The sequence below is a fragment of the Hylobates moloch genome, unplaced genomic scaffold, assembly GCF_009828535.3.
Source record: "Hylobates moloch isolate HMO894 unplaced genomic scaffold, HMol_V3 SCAFFOLD_20, whole genome shotgun sequence".
NCBI classification, from domain to species: Eukaryota; Metazoa; Chordata; class Mammalia; order Primates; family Hylobatidae; genus Hylobates; species Hylobates moloch.
In genome coordinates this window covers 4,246,649-4,257,264 of record NW_026652295.1, presented here as the reverse complement: position 1 = coordinate 4,257,264, position 10,616 = coordinate 4,246,649, and positions in this window count along the sequence as shown.

Below are 10,616 nucleotides of genomic sequence, written 5' to 3'. Positions count from 1 at the left end.
GCTCTGTGTTAACATGAAAGGAAATGTTTTCTCCCTCTTCTTTCTGTTCCTAGTGACTTCAGAGTTCTCACATATGTATGTTGCTCATTACACCGAAGGCCCTGGTCAGTGGGCAAATGGGCCGCCCTCTCCTCTCGGCTCTGCTCTCTCCGCTGGGTGCTCCAGTGTGGGCTGCAGCCACTGGAGGGGCACCTTTTCCTTATTCATACGTGGACTTTTTTTTTTTTTTTTTTGAGATGGAGTCTTGCTCTGTCACCAGGCTGAGCAAGTGGCATGGTCTCGGCTCACTGCAACCTCCATCTCCCAGGTTCAAGTGATTCCCCTGCCTCAGCCTCCCAAGTAGCTGGGACTATGGGCGCCAGCCACCACACCCCACTAATTTTTGTATTTTTAGTAGAGACAGGGTTTCACCATGATGACCAGGATGGTCTTGATCTCTTGACCTCATGATCTACCCCACTCGACCTCCCAAAGTGCTGGGATTACAGGCGTGAGCCACTGCACCCAGCCCATACATGGACTCCTTAAGGGCTTGCTGTGCTGGCTGACTCCTGTGTCATTTGACTTTTGTAGGTTTTTGTCTGGTGTGTACAGCAGTCTCCTGCCTTGTCTTTCTGTCTCTGAGTTTTCCCTCAAATAATCCCTTCCCCAACTACTGCTAGATGAACCTCATCATTCCCATGTTCAGAAAATGTCAGTGGATGCCCAACACGCACACAGGGAACTACAGATTTCCTAGCCTGGACTCCAGGCCTGCTCCTCTGGCCCTGTCTAATTTGTCCTGTGTTGGCTGCCTCTACCTCCCACCAGACACACTGTACTCACTCCATCTGAGCTGGACACTGCTGGCCTCCCAGCTTTATGGGGCTAGTGATCAGTAACGATGGGGAGCATTTATTGACACCTACGTGGGTGCCAGGCACAGTGCCATGAGTTTTGCCTGCTCTAGCTCATGGACTCCTCACAACTCTATGAGAGAGGTCCTACAAAGCTGCATCCTTCCAACCCTAAAGAGCTTTGCATGCTGTCTCCTCTACTGAAAAGAACCCTATAAAGCAGATTCTACAAAACCATGTCTGATGCATCTCTTCATTCTATTTCTCATACCTTTTACGCATGCATTAGCTGATCTGTCTCAAGGACTCTGTGTGGTAGATATTATTATTCCCACTTTTCAGCGGAAAACACCGAGGCTCAGAGACGTTAAATGGTTTTCCCCAAGATCACATAGTAAATTAAGACAGAGCTGGTTCTCAAGCCTTGCTCTTGGTTTGATACCAAAAGTTGTGCTCTTAAAAGACCAGTGGTTCTTAAACGGAATCACCCAAAAGAATCACCACTCATTGTGACCTACTTTAAAATGGGCACCAGCTCCAGAGATTCTGCCTCGATAGTCCTGAGGCAGGGCCTGGGAGCATGCATTTTCAAGTTCAGGTGGTTCTGCTGCAGGTGTGTTTTGGAACACTGTATTAGACTACCCTGTTTCAAGTGATGACTTTTCAAATTTCCTTTTGTGGGATGTGGTCAGTACATTCAGCTGCTTTGGGATCATGATTATTTGACCAGATCATGAGTGTAGAAAATGATGCTGCCTTTTTTTCTTCTTTATAAATCATAATTCTTTTAATTTTATTTTCTTGCCTTGTTTTTAACATTGATTTATTTATTTATGTACTTATTCATTTTTTGAGGCAGGGTCTTGTTCTGTCACCCAGGCTGGGGTACAGCGGAATGATCATGGCTCACTGCAGCCTCGACCACCCAAGCTCAAGCCATTCTCTTATCTCAGCCTCCTGAGCAGCTGGGACCACAGGCATGTACCACCACACCTGGCTATTTTGTATTCCCCAGGCTGGTTTCAAACTCCTGGGCTCAAATAATCTTCCCATCTCGGCCTCCCAAAGTGCTGGGATTACAGGCATGAGCCACCATGCCTGGCCTTAAAATTTATTTATTTTTAAATGACAATTTAAAAACTTAGGGAGTACATTATAATGTACTCCTTAATTTTGTTATATGGTTCCACCCATTTGTATACCTTATAAAATGACTGAATCAAGCTAATTAACATATCCATCACCTCACATAACTATACATATATTTTTCCTGTGGTGAGAACATTTAAAATCTACTCTCTTAGCAATTTTCAAATACACAATACGCTGTTATTAATTATAGTCACCATGCTGTACAATAGATCTCCAGACCTCATATCTCCTGTCTAACTGAAAATTTGTACCCTTTGACCAGCGTCTCCTCGTTTCTCTACTCTCTGCTTCTATGAGTTTGATCTTTTTCAATTCCAAATATAAGTGAGATCACATGGTATTTGTCTTTCTGTGCCTGGCTTACTTCACTGAGCATAATGTTCTCCAGGTTCATCCATGTTGTCACAAATGAGATACTTCCTTTTTATTAGTTGTGGCAAGAGGAAATGCATCCATTTCATCCTAAGGAGGCCCTGAAATATTTCAACTTGGTGTTAAGAAGTGGAGCACAGGTCTACCTCACACCATTTGAAATAGCAATCTGCTTTCCTGGAAGGACTGTGCTTCCTGCTCTGATTCTGGAGGTCAAATTGAAACAATTCTCTGAAAGAGTGTTGAAAGCATTGGTTATTCACTTGGATCCTATAGCTTGGCCAGTGATAGATCTACAAATGCCGTGAGAAGCCTAGATTGATCCTGATTTCCTGGACAGGTTTAACTGAGTGTGGTAACAGTCAGTGGTGGTTCGGCTGCACCTAAAGCCTGAATGTTGCTTCTGCTGAGTGTCAGAGTCACAGATCCGGGCTACAGTTCTTGAGAGAAGGAGGCTTGTGTTGAGTCTAGAATCAATAGATTATGAATCTATACTTGGGAGGTTTGGCAAGGTGCCGTTTTAGGACTAGACCTAGGGCGTTAATTGAGGAAAAAGGCTTTGCCTATATTAGGATCAACCACACAGCATCAAGCCAAGGATGATATTCTTCCATTTTAAACTCTAATGGAGTTTACTCTCTAGGTTTCGGACCTGCTTGGTACCTAGGACCCCCTTTTCTCCTTCCAGTTTCTCCCTATTTGAATGGGACTATTTGCTCCACTGTGGGACAGGAATAAGATAGATATTTCCGTTCTGAAAACAGATAACTTGTCTAGTTTCATAGATTTACAGTTGGAAAGAAATTTTGCCCGAGGATGAATCATACCTCAGGTCTCACTCATATCTGATTTACAGAATATTTGGATAAGATTTTGGACCTAGAGTTGATGCTGGAGTGGTTCAAGACTTTTGAGGATGTAGGGAAGGGGTGAAATATATTTTGCCCATGAGAAGAATGTGCATTTTAGCAGGGCGGTGTGGGGAACTGTTAATTGTGTCCCCTAAGTTCATGTGTTAAAGTCCTAATCCTCGGTACCTCAGAATGTGACCTTATTTGGAAATAAGGTTATTGCAAATGGAATTAGTTGAGATGAGGTCATACTGGAGTTGGTGGCGGGGGGGCACTAATCTAATTTCACTGGTATCCTTACAAAAGGAGGAATCTTGGACACAGACATGCACACAGGGAGAACTCCATGAGAAGACGAAGACAGAGATTGCAGCGATGTGTCTACATGCTAAGGAACACCAAAGGTTGCCAGCAACTATGAGAAGCCAGGGGAGAGGCATGGAATGGATTTGCCTTCAATAGCCCTGCTTACACCTGATCTCAGATGTTCAGCCTCCAGAACTGTGAGAAAATATGTTTCTGTTGTATAAGCCATCCATTTGTGGTACTTTGTTATGGAAGCTTTAGCAAACTAATACAGATTTTAGCAGAATTTAAAGCTTAATGGAAACAAAACTTCTCAGATGATTGTCTTCATCCCTAAGTTAATCAGCCCTAAGTAAATCCTTCCATTTTTTAAAAAAGTTTTAAAATTAAATTATTATTATTATTATTTTCGGAGACAGGTCTCGCTCTGCTGCTCAAGCTGGAGTGCATGGTGCCATCATGGCTCACTGCAACCTCAACCTCCTGGGCTCAAAGTGATCCTCCCACCTCAGACTCTCAAGTAGCTGGGACCATAGGCATGCACACCACCATGCTCAGCTAATTTTTAAATTTTTTGTAGAGATGGGGTCTCCCTGTGTTATCCAGTCTGATCTCAAACTCCTGGGCTCAAGCAATCCTTCTGCCTTGGCCTCCCAAAGGGCTGGAATTACAGGTGTGAGCCGCTACCCTCTGCAATCCCTCCGTTTTAAGAAAATTCTAAAATACAAGGGAAAATATCACAGAATTAGAGTTTAATTGCCAAAATGTCAGTGAGGGTTGGTGTCTCCACACAGTCTGTCTCTGAAGCCACAGAATGAACAACCACAGCTCAGAACCCACCTACACGACTAGGCCTTAGGGTTAAGCATTATTGGATATCTGTTGTGACCCATAGTAGATTCTCTTAAAAATAAAAATAAAAAGCCCTTGAATGTAGTGAATTTCTGACTGTTCTCTAAGCTCCACTTATGACGTTCCCTTGTTAACTTTGCTAAGATATTTTTGGCTTATTCTCCATTTTGGTCACATCAGGAGTCAGGAAAGCAAGTCCGCAGTTTCCTTGTCCCCAGTGGGTGGGGCAGCTTTCAACCTGTTCACCATCTGCTTCTGCGAAGACAGCTGGGCAGAGAGTTGGAGGCTTCTTATGTAAAAGATGTGAGGTTTGTGTCATGGGCTGCCACTTAAGAGGGTTTTGTTGTGGTAAGAGCTGAGCGTAATAATTTTCTTTTTGATGAAAAGGGAGGCCAGGCGTGGTGGCTCACACCTGTAATCCCAGCACTTTGGGAGGCTGAGGCAGGTGGATCACTTGCAGTCAGGAGTTCAAGACCAGCCTGGCCAACATAGTGAAACCCTGTCTCTACTAAAAATACAAAAATTAGCCGGGCATGGTGGTGGACGCCTGTAATCCCAGCTACTTGGGAGGCTGAGCCAGGAGTATCACTTGAACCCAGCATGCGGATGTTGCAGTGAGCCGAGATCATGCCATTGCACTCCAGCCTGGGTGACAAGAGTGAAATTTCATCTCAAAAAAAAAAAAGGGATATTTCTAAAGGTGAAGCACGTGGAGAAACAATGTGTCCAGAGCAGCTGTGGACGCCATCCCAAATTCTTGCAAATATTAAAGAAGGTGTGTTAAACGTAGTTCAACGACTGTGAGGTTGGTGCCAGGATCCTTGACCAGGGAAATATGGGCGTGGAGACACACCAGACTCATCTGAACAGGCTGCTGAATCTGATTAGGAAGGAATGCGTCCCTGATTGTACAATGCCTGGAACCCCCTGCAACGTCACCCAGGACACCACCATTAGCTTGTTCTTGTCTCAGTGAAGACCATACTGTCAGGTGTTCTACAACCTTGGATGTGAAAGAATGTATAAAATCTGGGGCTCTTGGGGATGGATGATGCTAAAGCCCCAAAGAAAAAAATACCCCCCGGAGCTCAGTGTTTACTTCTCCATCCTGCTCCTTCCAAGCCAGAATCCTTAGTTACCACGATGCACAGCCTGGCAAGCCCTTGCCAACAGGAGAGCATGCAGTTGTTTGCTTTTTGAAGCTTAGGACTACCTCGTGTGCTGACTTGCCTACATAACCAGGGTTAGAGGTGAGAGGTGAAGCCAGCTGGACTTCCTGGGTCAAGTCGGGACTAGGAGAACTTTTCTGTGTTGCAAGAGGATTGTGAAACGCACCAATCAGCACTCTGTAGCTAGCAAGGGGATTGTAAAATGCACCAATCAGCGCTCTGTAAAAACGCACCAATCAGCACTCTGTAAAACACACCGATTGGCAGGATCCTAAAAGTAGACAATTGCAGAGAGGATTGAAAAAAGGGCATTCTGATAGGACAGAAACGGAACATGGGAGGGGACAAATAAGGGAATAAAAGCCGGCCACTGCCCCCAGCCAGCAGCAGCAACCCACTGGGGTCCTCTTCCACAGTGTGGAAGCTTTGTTCTTTCCTCTTCACAATAAATGTTGCTGCTGCTCACTCTTTGGGTCCGTGCCACCTTTAAGAGCTGTAACACTCACCACCAAGGTCCATGGCTCCATTCTTGAAGTCAGCAAGACCACAAACCTACCAGCAGGAACCAACTCCAGACACATCTGGGGGGACTAATTTGTTCAGCTGGAGTGGATTGTTTTTCTCTGGTAGGAAGGTGTTTAAGACTTCCCTATCCAGAGAAGGCAGAGAGGGGTCTAGTGGGGAGTCATTTAGCTGTATAGGGGTGGTCTTCTATTATAGGGAGAGGGGAGTTTGATATGTGGGAAGGGCTTCAGGTATAAAATGCTCTCAGGAGTTGGCGATGCCTAATGAACTGGATTCGTAGATGAGCAAGAAAGCAGAGGGGCACTTCATCTCTCATGGTACAATCAGGAAACGAGTTCCTCAAAGTGGTTTCAACAGAGAGAAATTAATGCAGGGAATTGGTTGCCCAGGAGGAGCTGAGAAGGCACACAGTGGATGGTGAGGCAGGTGAGAGATGAATAAGGCAGGAAGCCTCTACCAGCTGCGGCCTCAGAGGTGGGATTAGCCAGAGACCAGAAGCTAGGGCACCAGGTGGAAACAGAAACCAAACCAGGGCTGCTGAGTGTGAGCTGGAACCATGGAGGAGGGTGCTGTCTGATGGGAGACGGAGCTACTCTCCGAGATGCTGCTAGAGGTAACAGGAAGAAATACCCTCGCAGGTGCCCATTTCCAGCACCTTTTCTCGCACAAATTGCTGGAAAGCCATTGGTCAAGGAAACCAAGAAGGGAAAACAAGACGAAGGGCCCAGATGGAGCTGACAGCCGACTAGCAGGTGACTGGCATGACCCTGATGAGTGAGGTATTGTGTTGGGTGCCTTTAAGGGGCTTCTGTTAGTGTGGCCATGATGTCATTGGAGATCAGAAATGTGCATTTAGCTGTTTAAGGTCACATGAGGGCAGAGCCACCTGTGAATGTGGGTTCTCTGGGTTGGGTTCTCTAATACCATGGTGATTACGGTTTGCCCTTCTGGGGATGAAGCAAACAACTGCCTACAGTCTTTGTGGGCAAGGGCTTGCCAGGCTGTGCTTCATGGTCACTAAGGATGCTGGCTGGGAAGGAGCAGGATGGGATGCTTGGGCAGAAGAGGGATACAGCTGAGGAGTGGTGCAGGTGAGTCATGCAGGTGGGTGGCGGTTTCGTGCTCCCGCTGAACTTCATGGGCTCTCGAGCCTAGCTGAGGTCAGGTCGAGTACCCAGCACCCTGTGATAAAAGGAGGGCCTGCTCGTTATGGTGACATTTCTTTCCGTGGTAACTGTCTGAGCCTTTTGCTCTGGATTAAAGATAAAAAGCCACCTCTTTGTGGGAGGAGGCCACATAGACAGGCCAGGGCTGGGAGAACAATGGGAAGGCTGGAGGTGATGTCTGCCCAGCAGGTACTCCACTGGGTTTCCAGCAGCAACATTTCAGGAGCAGCCATGTGAAAAACGAGAAAGTGGGTTTTGGCCACGGTTCGGGTCATGGAGGGAGAAAGGGAGGGAAACCTCTAGGCCGTGCCAAGATTTCAAAGCAGGAGCGACAGCTCTTTGGCCCAAGTGCAGGCACAGCCCTTGTTGCAATGCTATCTGCCAAGCAGCGGCTACATTCTGGGAAGACAAAGGCAACCCCCAAATCCTTTGAGCTCATCTCTTTTTGACTCACAGTTGGATCTCCCCCATGAGCAACACTTTGTGGAGTTTTGGAATGAATTTCGTGTTGCAACAGTGTTTTCTAGCTGGTTGTCTAATTTAAGTGGTGAGTCTGCAGAATGTACAGGGAGGATTTGAATTCAGATGATAAGGCTGCATGGATTGCAATGCTGACAGATTTATGCACAGCATCGCAGGAAGGTCTCCAAGCCACTGAAAATGTTTCTGAAGGTCACTGCAAACTCTTTGCGTGGGACATAATCTATGAAAGTTTTGAGATCTCCGTGTTTTCTCTAGAGTAATGATTCTGAAATACTGTTGCTAAGTGGTCAAAGCTACTTTTCCCAGCCCTTTTCTTTCTCCTCTCATTTTCTGTTGGTTCCTTCTGAAAGGAAGGAGAAGAATTTTCTCACTGAAGCAACATCTAAGTTACAATGCCTCATGCTCACCATTGCTCCAGGGCTCCAGGGTGATTTGCAGATATGCAGTCCTGTTTAAATGAGTGCTCCAGTGGATGATAGGAAATGCTGCTTCAAAGATGGTAACCTGGATGCATAGAAAATTTTCGTTTTTTTTTTTTTTTGAGACGGAGTCTCGCTCTGTCCCCCAGGCTGGAGTGCAGTGGCGTGATCTCGGCTCACTGAGTAAGTGTTGACTATGGAAAAAAAGAAAATTAGAAATGGTACCTTGACTTTACACTTCTAACTATCGCAGTCTGCTGTATTCTGGTAGTTTCCTGACGCGAAGGACATTCAGCAACGTGTGTGTGTGTGTGTGTGTGTGTGTGTGTGTGTGTTTTAAATCTAGGACTGAATACAGACCATCTATTTTGGGTCTGAATGACCCAGTCTGGCAGTGGGTGATCTCATTCCATTGGACAATTTGGTCCAAAAAGCATTTCATTAATTATACTCAGCGCAACAATGTGCCCAGGAATCTGCTTCTGTGCTTGGAGAATAATCCCACTTTATAAACAATCCGCTTTATTTAGCACAGGCCTTCAAGAAAACACCAGACACTGACGTGATGAATTGCTCTCTTGGGAGCAGGGGTGGGTGAGACTGGGGAGGAGGATGGCAAGTGAGAACTTGGTCCGTTTACCGGAAGACAGCAGCACACAGATCTGCCTGCATCCTGTACCTCATTGTCTAGGACAACAGGATTCCACAGCCTTGCCCTGATAGAAGCAACTCGGCAATTAATGGGTTGATGGCTCACAGTCCTTCCAAGGAAAACCCATGTTTGCTTGCTGCAGCCACGTGGAGGACAGGCAGGCTCACCACAGCGCCTGCAGGCCCTTCCTGGTCTCTCAACTTCACTCCTTCAACAAGTGTTTAGCAGATGCCTCCTCCTTATTACCTTCTGTATTAGGTGCTGGGGATACACTGGGAGAAGGTTCTTGTTCTTGGGGAACTTCTGATCCTACAACAAGCCAGTGATGAGGGGAGAAGTGGTAGAATGTGGGGGGATTCACAGCAGGAGCACACAGAGGAGGGATACTCACTATGGGGCGGGGAGTGGAGGCTGGTGCTTAGTCGTCAGCATTCATTCTCTGGACCTCTGTGGACCCCTGCTTCTATATTTGCACGTAGTAAGTTCTAATTTAACCATGAATTTTGGAAAAGCCATGATCATAGGGTTTCTTTCTCTGTCTGCCTTTCTCATCTCTTCCTCCTTTCTCTCTCCTTATGAACAGTGGTCTTTTCAAAGTTAGCCCATAGGACTGGGACCAAGCCTGAGATTCCAAACAGTGTTGGAGAGGGTGGAATGTAGAGAAGCACCTGAGTCTCATGGTGAAGTTAGAGACAGGGACCCCAAGGCCTGGCATGATTGGAAGCAAGGCACAAAGATGGGTGTAGAGCAGAGGCCAGCCGGAGGGTGAGGAGCCTGGAGGTCAGGAGGCCTGCAGAGAGGAGAAGAGCAGAAACAGGGTCGGGAAGTGCCCCAACCCAGCAACCCCCGCCTCCGCAAACAAGACTTGCTGGACACCAAGGCAGCCTCCTGACCTGACCTGCACACCTGTCACACACTTGCCTCCCAGCAGGAGTGACTAGACCCCGGAGCTCACCTGACGCCTGCGGGTAGGCACTGGGGAAGGATGAGGTCGGGGTGAGGAGCTCGCAGAAGCACGGGCAGGCCTGGACTCTGCTTTGTGCATTTCGTGGTTTATTTCCCGGCTCTAAACAAGGACGTCCTGCAAACTTCTGATGGCTGTGGTTTTGTGGTAACTTCTTAGAGAGCTGAGAGCATCAAGGAAGGACGTTTCCTCAGGATGCCGAGGCGTGGACTGGCTTTCATCTCAATTTCCTTCAGCTGATTTCCTTCAATGTTGTTTTTATCTTTTGAAAAAAAGAATATGCCGTTTGTTTGGTCACATGGACTTGTGGTTACTCACCCGTGGAAGGAGGCCACCCCTCCAGCCTCTGGCAAAAGCAGGGGAAGTTCCTTTCAACACCAGCCCCGAGGAATTCTCATGATCCTGGTTTCCATTTTGGTCAAATTAAAGATGAAAGGACTCGCTCCGGCACTGAGGAGGACTATAATTTTGATTCTGAGGGAGACACAGCTAGATGGGAAAGCAGGCTAACCTTTTATCTGGTACGGGAGTGGAGAGGCACATCCTGTCACAAATTGAGCATCCATTGTGTGAGGAATTCCTGCTTCAGGCCCCATCTCAGAAATCAAAGCCCTGCAGGTGAGGAGAAACAGCCCGAGGCGGCAGGTTTATTTATTTATTTTCCCACCGAAGTCTTAGATAACTTTACTGGGCGCCTGCCTTCTTTTTGGCTTTGTGTTTTCATAATTTTAGAAATGCCATTAGGAATAGCTACTTTCCTAGAGAAAGTTTCCAGTTGGTAAAAACAGGACAAGCTGTTTTGGATAATCATGAACCTTTTCATTTGAAGCGTTCTTTCCCATACCCCTGACTCCTGGCACCTCCGATAC